This window comes from Equus quagga, chromosome 21 (genome assembly GCF_021613505.1).
Source record: "Equus quagga isolate Etosha38 chromosome 21, UCLA_HA_Equagga_1.0, whole genome shotgun sequence".
Classification (NCBI taxonomy): Eukaryota; Metazoa; Chordata; class Mammalia; order Perissodactyla; family Equidae; genus Equus; species Equus quagga.
This window is the reverse complement of record NC_060287.1, coordinates 40546274-40556402: the sequence shown is the minus strand read 5'-3', so window position 1 is coordinate 40556402 and position 10129 is coordinate 40546274. Positions and strand designations below refer to the sequence as shown.

The 10129-nt window shown below is 52.7% G+C and overlaps 1 protein-coding gene across 1 annotated transcript in view; it reads right to left on the bottom strand.

Moving 5' to 3' along the window:
- The window catches only part of COL6A2 (collagen type VI alpha 2 chain), a 34037-nt gene extending 26538 nt beyond the window's left edge, over positions 1-7499 (bottom strand). Inside the window, exon 1 of the mRNA XM_046647985.1 lies at positions 7349-7499. The gene's annotated coding sequence lies outside the window, so the exon portion shown is untranslated. The remainder of the gene's footprint in view (positions 1-7348) is intronic.
- Positions 7500-10129: the final 2630 nt, after the last annotated feature.

Sequence of the window (10129 nt, the reverse complement as noted above, 5' to 3'; positions counted from 1 at the left end):
GATGGTTGACTTTGTCCGTGCCTTCCTTGAACCCCGTGAGATGGTTGTGTTAAAGTCTTTGTCTAGTAGATCCTCCATCAGGTCTTTTCTGAGACAGTTTCTTTTGGTTTATATTTTTTCCTTTGAATGGCCTGTACTTTCCTGTTCCTTTGTATGCTTTGTGATTTTTTTGCTGAAAATTGAACATCTGAATTTAATAATGTGATAACTCTGGAAGTCACCTTCTTCCATTTCTACAGGGTTTGCTGTTTTTTGTTTTTGTTTTTCTGATTGTTGTGGTCTCTGTGCCAAGGATCAGCCTGAGATGTAAACTTAAGGTGTTCTCAGGACTTTTCTGAGCCTGAACCTTCCTCTGGGCATACTCAGTGACTTTTTAATTTCCCTGGTATATGCAGCTGCTTTTGGATGTCCTAGTCTTCAATGTCTGGCTCCCAAAAGGAGAAAAAAGGAAAAACAAATGGGGGTGTGTGCCAGCCCTTTAAATCCTCTGGAAGTCACTTCAGCCATAGAGGGAGGAGCTTGCAACAATAGGCAAGTGTAACCACAATGGCAGCCTCAACAGATTTAAAAAGAAAATATTATACAAAGTGTCTCCTCTGACTACAGTGGGATGATGTTAGAAGTCAATAACAGAAGGAAAACTGGTGAATTCACAAACTTTTGGAAATCAAACAACTCACTCTTAAACAACTAATAGATTAAAGAATAATAAGAGAAATTAGAAAACACTCAGAGACTAATGAAAATGAAAACACAACATACCAAAACTTACATGACACAGTGAAAGCAGTGCTAAAGAGGATATTTATAGCTATAAATATACATTTAAAAAACAAGAAAGATCTCAAATCAACAACCTAACTTCATAACTTAAGGATTTAGAAAAAGAAAAACAAATTAAACCCAAAGCTGGCAGAAGGAAGCAAATAATAAAGATTAGAGCAGAGATAAATGAAATAAATAACAGAAAAAACAATAGGAAAAAATCAATGAAACCGAAAGTTGGTTCTTTGAAAAGATCAACAACATTGACAAACCTTTAGACAGATGGACTAACACTCAAATTGCAAAAATCAGAAATCAAAGTGGGGACATTACTACTGATTCTACACAAACAAAAAAGATTACAAGAGAGTATTATGAGCAATTGTATGCTAAAAAATTGGATAACCTAGACAAAATGGGCAAATCCCCAGAAGCATAAAACCTACAAAGACCAAACCATGAAGAAATAGAAATTGTGAATAGGCCTATGACTAGTAAGGAGACTGAACTAGTAATAAAAAATCTCCTGGGGCCAGCCTGGTGGTGCAGCGGTTAGGTTTGCATGTTCTGCTTCTCAGCAGCCCGGGATTCGCCGGTTTGGATTCTGGGTGTGCACACAGCACCGCTTAGCAAACACCATGCTGTGGTAGGCGTCCCACGTATAAAGTAGAGGAAGATGGGCATGGATGTTAGCTCAGGGCCAGTCTTCCTCAGGAAAAAAAAAAATCTAATGAAGAAAAGCCCTGGACTTGATGGCTCCTCTTGTGAATTCTACCAAACATTTAAAGAAGAACTAACATCAACACTTCTCAAACTTTCTAAAAAATTGAAGAGGAGGGAATACTCCCTAACTCATTCTATGAGGGCAGCATTATTCTAATACCAAAACCAGAAAAAGACACTATAAGAAAAGAAAACTAAAGACCACTATGCCTCATGAACAGTGATGCAAAAATCTTCAACAAAATATTAGCAAACAGAATTCAATGGAATATTAAAAATATTAAACACCATGACCAAGTGGCATTTATTCCTGGAATGCAAGGATGGTTCAACATACGAAAATCCATCAATGTAACACACCACATTAACAGAATGAAGGAAAAAAACCCACGCAACCATCTCAATTTGTGTAGAAAAATCTTTTGATAAAATTCAACACCTTTACATAATAAAAACACTCAGCAAACTAAGCAAACTAGGGATAGAAGGAAACTACCTCAACATAATAAAAGCCTTATATGAAAAATCCACACCAAACATCATACTCAATGGTGAGAGACTGAAAGCTTTTCCTCTAAGATTAGGAACAAAGCAAAGATACCAACTTTCACCACTTTTATTCAACATAGTATTGGAAGTCCCAGCAAGAACAATTAGGCAAGGAAAAGAAATAAAAGGCACCAAATTGGGAAGGAAGAAGTAAAACGATTTCTGTTTACAGATGATGTAATCTTGTATGTAGAAAACTCTAAAGAGACCACAAAAAGAAACTGTTAGAATATACGAATTCAGCAAAGCAGCAGGATACAAAGTCAACACACAAAAATTAGCTGCATTTCTGTACACCAACGCGGAACAACTCAACAAGGAAATTAGGAAAATAGTTTCATTTACAGTTACATTAGAAACAATAAAAGATTTAGGAATTACCTTTACAAGGAGATGAAAGACTTATTCACCGAAAACTACAAAACACTTCTGAGAGAAATTAAAGAAGATATAAATGGAAAGACATTTCATGTTGATGAGCTGGAAGGCTTAACATTAGATGCCAATACTACCCAAAGTGATTTACAGATTGAATGTATCAAAATCCCAACGACGACTTTTGTAGAAATAGAAAAACCCATTCTAAAATTCATAAGGAACCTCAGGAGACCCCGAATAGCATTAACAATCCTAAAAAAGAAGAAAACTGCTGGAGTAGCTACACTTCCTGATGTCAAAACTTACTACAAAGCTACAGTAATTAAAACAGTGTATACTGGCATAAAGACAAACATACAGACCAATGGAAGAGAACAGAGAGTCCAGAAATAAACCCTTGCATGGAGTCAAATGATTTTCAACAAGGGTGTCATGACCATTTAGTGGGGGGAAAAGACAGTCTTTTCAACAAATGGTGCTGGGGAAACTGGATCTCTACATGCAAAAGAGTGAAGTTGGACCACAAAATTAACTCAAAATGGATTCATGATCTAAATGCAAGACCCAGATCTATAAAACTCTTACAAGAAAACACAGGGCAAAAGCTTCATGATATTGGATTTGGCTATGATTTCTTGGATATGACACCAAAAGCACAAGCAACTAAAGAAAAAATAGGCAAATTTGGCTTCATAAAGATTTTAAAAATTGTGCATCAAAGGACACTATCCACAGAGTCAAAATGCAACCTACAGAATAGGAGAAAATAGCTTCAAATCATATATCTGGTAATGGATTAATACACAGAATATAGAGAGAACTCCTAAAACTCAACAACAAAACACCAAACCACCTGATTCCAAAATGAGCAAAGGACTTGAATAGACATTTCTTCAAAGAAGATATACAAATGGCCAATAAGCACGTGAAAAGATGCTCAGCATCACTAATCATTAAGGAAAAGCAAATCAAAACTACAATGAGATACCACCTCACACCCACGAGGATGGCTTCTATAAAAAAACCCAGAGGGGCCAGCCTGGTGGCAAGGTGGCTAAGTTTGCGTGCTCCGTTTCGGTAGTCTGGGGTTCGCGGGTTTGGATCCTGCGTGTGGACCTAGCACCGCTAGCTGGGCCACGCTGTGGCAGCATCTCATGTGAAATAGAGGAAGGCTGGCACAGATGTTTGCTCGGCAACAATCTTCCTCAAGCAAAAAGAGGAGGATTAGCAACGGATGTCAGCTCAGGGCCAATTTTCCTCACCAAAAAAAAAAAAACCAACCCCCGGGAAATAACAAGTGTGGGAAAGGGTGTGGAGAAATTGGAAACGTTGTGCACTGTTGGTGGGAATGTAAGATGGTGCAGCCACTGTGGAAAATAGCATGACAGTTTCTGAAAAAATCAAAATTAGAATTACCGTACAATCCGGCAATTCTATCTCTAGGTATATACTCAAAAGAAGTGAAAGCAAGTTTTCAAAGAGAATTTTGTACACCCATGTTCACTGTAGCATTACTCACAACTGCTAAAATGTGGAAGCAACCCAAGTGTCCACCAACCGATGAATGGATAAACGAGATGTGTGTACGCATACAATGAAATATTATCCAGCCTTAAAAAGGAAGGGGATTCTGACACCTGCTACAACATGTATGAACCTTGTAGATATTATGCAAAGGGAAATAAGTCAGCCACAAAAAGACACATACTACTTGATTTCAATCATATGAGATACTTACAATGTCTTAGAAATCACAGAGACAGAAGCTAGAATGATGGTTGCCAAAGACTGGGGGAGAAGAGAATGGGGGTTAATGGTCAATAGCTATAGAATTTCAGTTCTGCAAGATGAAAAGAATTCTGGGGATGGGGGGGCTGCACAACGACGTGCATGTACTTAACACCACTGAACTGTCCACTTAAAAATGGTTGAGATGGTAAATTTTACACGTGTATTTTACTACAATTTTTAAAGACAGGCGGGGAAAAGCTCTTATAAATGAATAAAAAGTGAGCATCCATTAGGAACGTGGGGAAATACTACCCAGGCAAGTCACAACCACACTATGAATGGTCAGCGGACAAAAATGTTGTCCTGCATAAAACCAAGGACTGACGGACACACCAACAGCCACCGTTCCTTGTATATGAAACTGGGAAACAAGAGAAAAGACAGGGCCGCTGCCCGCTCTGCAGGACACAGGGTCTGCCTCCACTTTTCAGGCGGGCGTCTGACACAGCCTCGAAAGCCTTAACACTTCTCAGAACTCTTGACCCAGACTCTGCTCTCCCTGGAGCAGGGCCCCTCCCAGTGGGATCCCCACCCTCCGCCGGCTCCTGCTGTGAGGCTGGCCACTACTGTGGCGTGGAGAATGTTGGTTTAGAGTATGGCCCAAGCCCCGGGGAGCCCTGCTTCTTTGCAGGTGTGCCCCACACCGGGTTTTGCTTTGTATAAATGTGAGAAAAAAGCCACAGGAGGGACCGACTCACTAAGATGTGGGGCTGTGTTTAAAAGGAAACAATCAAGCTATTTGTATTCTTCTTAAAATCACAAGAGTGAGGTTTTTCCAGCATTATAAAGCATTTTGTGGCTGCAAACATGGTTCGCCTACACTCTGTGTACTTGGAGACCCCAGCAGCCTGGCAGGGAACAACGGAGATGGTGTTAAGCTGACCTCTTTCTACAGAGGAGAAAACCGGGCTCGAGACAAGGGTGGGCTCGACCCACACCTGCCCTTTGCTGAGGCCCCAGAAGAGCCTGCAGCCCCAGCTCCTTGTCCCAGGCACTGGCCATTACACAGGGTCTCCAGTGGTCCCGGCCCACCCCTGGGAGCTGTGTCTGAAGGCCTCCCTGCTCCCATGGCTCCCGAGGACACTGAGGGACCTCAGGTGGGCCCTCCACGGCAGGGCTGCCCTCGCCGCCTGCAATGCAGGGTCCCCGCTGGGCGTGGACATGGCTGCCCGGTGCTGGGGCCGCTCCATCCAACCAGGTGGCCCGGTGGTACGAGTGTGACTGCCCCTTGGACACTGCCTTTCCTGTGGCTTGACGCAGGTGTGCCCAACATCTGCCCCGACCTGCTGCGGTCTTCATAGCCTCCCAGGTCACTTTCATCAGTATAGGGTGGCAGCTTCCCAGCGGCCAGAGTGGCCCTGTGGCCCATAGAGACCCTCGTTCCACTGAGGGGACACAGCTGGGTCCCTGTGCCCACCTGGGTGTGCACCCTGGTGCCCAGCCCCTCCAGTCTGGCCAGGGAGACTCAGTGTCACCTATGCCCCAGGGCCCAGACCCACTTCCGGCCCCACTCTCCTTCCTTGGAATGAAGGCAGGCAGGCAGGAAACTCCCCTCCTCGGAGCCCCAAGTGCCTGGCCCGCCTCCTGGCCAAGGCAGGAATACACCCCAAACACTGTTTTTGTTGCTGAACAAATGTAAGATGGCCCCCAGGCCAGCACTCCTTCATCGGAAGAAAAAAACCCCAGGAAAATCTGTGGATCTCAAGCCTCCTTTCTGGGCATCCATGTAAAAGTGAGAACCTTTCCTTGGGGACAGTCGGGGAGACCGGGGGTGGGGTGCAGGAGCCGGTGGTTTCCTGCCCGGGTGCAAGGGGCGATCCTCCAGGTGGGCACCGGGTCGCACGGCAGCCCCTGAGGCCCCATGCCCTGCTGTGTTTGTGTGCGTGTCTGGTGCCGGCAAAGATCTCTCCCTAGCTGACACTCCCCACACCCCTGAGGGTGCTGGTCCCCAGGGCTCTGCTACTGCCCCGTGAGGAGTCCTGGGCCGGTGTTGGGGGCCCAGCAGGGAAGTGACCGCAGGCAAGACCAGCCTGGGCGCCCCCTCACTCCCTGCGCCCCCTGCTTGGTCTCTCCCGATTGACTGGGGAGAGGATGCCCAGGCAGCTGCCTCCAGCCTCAGAGGAGTGGGGGGCAGGCTGGGCTCTTGCTGATTCCTGGGGTAGGGTTGGGGTTGGGGTGTGACTGTGCTCTCCCCGCTCCCTGCCCTGTTGCTGGAAGAGCCCGGGTAGCCCTCAGGAACTCACTCTAGCCACCCTCTCCCTCTGGAGCCCAGGGGAAGGGACCAGCACCACTCGAGGCCCTGTGCCCAGTGCCAAGTCAAAGGGGGGGCCTTGCCATGGGGGCGACTTAGTTTCCCCAACCCTTTGAAGATGTCCTCCAGGCCGGAGTGAAAACCAAACCCTCCATGAACACCACGGGTCTGACTGCAGATGCTGTGCCCGGGGGTGCTGGTGACCTGAGAGGTGTCCCAGCAGAGGGCTGGAGAGCTGCGGAGTCTCAGCACTGGGCCCGGAAGAGAGGAAGTCCCCCTACCCTCCCCCCTCGACCCCAGAAGAGGCTAAGGGGGACAGCCAGACTGCATCCCGCACAAGTAACTTGGCCCTGGGCCCAACACACAAGGCACCGAAGGCGCCGACATCAGAGCTCTGAGCCAGGCCCAAGTGGTTGAAGTGGGGCCACTAAGGCGGGTGTGGTCCCCAGGGCTGGGGTGGGGTGGGGGACATTCCTTATCGTAAGGGAGAGCCCTGCCAGGTCTCCCGCATTCCTGTCCCGTCCTCTGTTCCGTTCCCTGCTCACTCACTCCTATCCTGCCCCCTGGTTCCTGTCCTGTCCCCTAGTCCTGTCCCCCATTCCTGGTCCTGTCCTCCGCTCCAGTCCTGTCCCAGCTCCTGTCCTGTCACCCCCTCCTGGTCTGTCCTCCACTCCAGTCCTGTCCCCCCGACGCCCCCCCCCCCCCCCCCCCCCAATTCCTGGTCCTGTCCCCAGCCCCTGTCCTGTCCCCTGTTTCTGTCCTGTCTCCCGGCTCCAGTCCTGTCCTGTCCCCCCGATCCTGTCCCGTCTCCCACTCCTGTCCCGTCCGCGGAGTTGCCTAGCGGCTCCAGCGGGTGCCCGGGCTCCGGACGGGCCCGGGAGGGGCGCTCACCTGACCGAGTGCGCGGGCGCCCTGGCTGGACGCGTCCCGAGGAGGCTCCGTCCGACCGCCAGACGCGGCGCCGAGCGGCAGGAGGGAGGGGACCGCGGGCGGGGCCGCCGCTTTATACCCGCCTCCCCCGCCCCCACCCCGACGCCCGGCCGCCGGGAGGCGCTGCGGCCCCGCGGATGGGCCGGAGGGGGCGGCCAGCGGGGAGGGGATGCGGGGGAGGGGGGACGAGAGGGACCCGAGGGGCCACGGCGGGGCGGGGAGTTCGGGAAGCATGGAGGGGATGGGGGGGACGAGGGGGACCGGAGGGGCCACGGAGGGGGCGGGGAGTGCGGGGAGCAGGGAGGGGATGGGGGGGACGAGGGGCGGGCGGCCGAGAGGGAGTGGGGCGGGAAGGGCGTCGGCGGGATGGGCCGCTGCCAGCTCTCAGAGATCCAGTCTAGGGTGAAGTCAGCACCCCTCGCCCCCCGCCGGAACCCCGCCCCCTCCAGCGCCCCAGCCTCGCGGGGGCCCCCGCCGCCCCTCTCCTCCCGCGGGCCGCGTCTGCTGGAGGGTCCTGGTCCCCCACACAAGGCCGACTAGGCCCGCGACTCGCCCCGCAGGAGCTGCCACCCCGTCTCCGGGTCCCGCCTGGCTCAGCGGCCCGGCCTTTCTCCTCGTCCCGGCCCCGCGGGTCAGAACGTGCGTGGTCCCTGAGGGCGCGTCTGAGATGAAGGGGCGGCGGGGATGGGCCAGGGCAGCTGGACTCTGGAGGGTGCTCTGGGGAGACGGAGGGCGGGGGGGGGGGGGGCGAGTCGCGGGCCTAGTCGGCCTTGTGTGGGGGACCAGGACCCTCCAGCAGACGCGGCCCGCGGGAGGAGAGGGGCGGGGGGGGGGGGGGGGGGGGGGGGGCGCTGGAGGGGGCGGGGTTCCGGCGGGGGGGGGGGAGGGTGCTGGCTGGGCCGCCCCTTAGCCAAAGAATCCCATAGCGGTGCTTGGCATGGGCCCGGGACCACTGTGATGTCCCTGCCTGAGTCTGGAAGAGGGGGAGGGGCTCCCTGGCAGGGCTGTGGTCGAGATCCCACTCCCCACCCCGAGCGGCAGCCCCTCCAGGACCAGTGCTCCTCCTTGAGGTGGTGTGCAGGCTAGGCTGTGGGCAGGTCTGGGCTCTGGAACAGGCGGCATCACCCATATCCTTGAAGGGGGTCACGCAGCAAGAGACGGTGGCCTCAGATGAGCAGCCTTGCAAATCTCTGATTTAGTCCCCTCCCCCACAGAGGAGAGAGACCCGAGAGCCTCTTGGTGACCTGTGCGTGCCCCAGGAGGCCACCCTCCAGTCTTCATGGCCTTTCTCTCTGCACCTGCGGTGGCCTGGCCACCACTTCCCACCTCTTTCCACCTGCACCGTGGTTCTGGTGTGCCCACCCTGTCTCCTGCCTGATGGTGAAGTGGCTGAGGGCAAGGGTCTTTGTGTTCTCAGGAGCCTGCTGTAGTGACAGTGGAGGGGGAACAACTTCCCAGTGTGAGGAGGGACATCCAGCCCCAGCTCTGCCAGCCAAAGGGCCTGCAAGTTGTGCCCCAGCCCCGGCACACCCTCCCTCCTGCCCCAGCTCCCAGGGCCGCCTCAGGCTGGATGCTGGTCACTGCCCACTCGGCCCTTCGCTGCCCATGAGCATATGTGTGTCTGTGTATGTGTGTCAGTGTATGCGGAGTGTATGAGTATGCTTGTGTACACCTGTGAGCAAATGTGTATGTGTGTCTGTGCACCTGTGAGCGAGCCAGTGTACGTGTGTCTCTGTATAAGTATGCATAAGTGTGGCAGCCGTGTGGTGGCTGTGGACAGAAGCCCAGGCTGCCTGCTCCTGCAGCACAGCTGATGAGGGCTGCGTGCTGTGCCCCCAGATCCACCTGCACTCCCAGTGGCAACACCTTCCACAGGGGCTGCTCCCAGGGGTGTGAACAGAGGCCCATTTCTCCCAGACCCAAATCCTTTCCGGGCTTACTTTGGCTCCAGGTGTCCCGTCAGCCTGGCCAGGAGCTCCTCCCACCGAGCCTCCTCCCCCAGCGCTCCCTCACAGGGGCCTTGCTTGTAGTCTGAGGGCGCCCTCTCGTCTTCAGCCCCCTCCCCTGTCCCTCACAGCCGTTGCCCCAGTAAAGGTCTAGTCAGGTCTAGCCTCAGCCCCTCCTTCTTAGAGGACCCCAGTGAACACAGAGAGTGCAAGAGGGCATCTATGCTGCCTCGCCCAGCACTGGCAGGTGAAGGGGACGCCATCCTAGTTGGCGTGTGGGGTCCAGGTAGTTCTTGGCAGGAGGTGGAAGCCCAATTGCTAGATTTCACCCTGGTGACCTGGGAAATGTCCCGGTGCAAGGGAGCAGGTGCGACAACTGGGGTGGGGGGGGGGGTGGGTGGGTGGGTCACTGCTGAGTTGCGCTGATGGCCCTGCAGAGGGATAATGGGAGACCAGGGCAGTTAGCCAGCAGTGAAAGGCTCAGTGTGAGAACCGGAGGCCTCTTTGGCCTGAAAAGAAATCCGTCTCCTGCAGGGAAGAGCTGATCTGTCTGGGCAGCAGCTGAAGATGATAGTGAGGACTTCCTGGCTCCGGGCATGCTTGAGGGGTCGGCCAGCGCTGGTCTGTGAAGGTCAGGACCCAAGCCGGGAAAACCTGAGCCCCTGAAATATGGGCTGGAACATCTGGGTGGAAGCCCTGCGGATGCAGCTCTGCAGACTCCTGACCCTTCGGAGCTGGTAGAAGGGCCCACCTTCCCTCGTAAGAGCCAGCACTTCCTTTGTGCTGGAAGATGCTG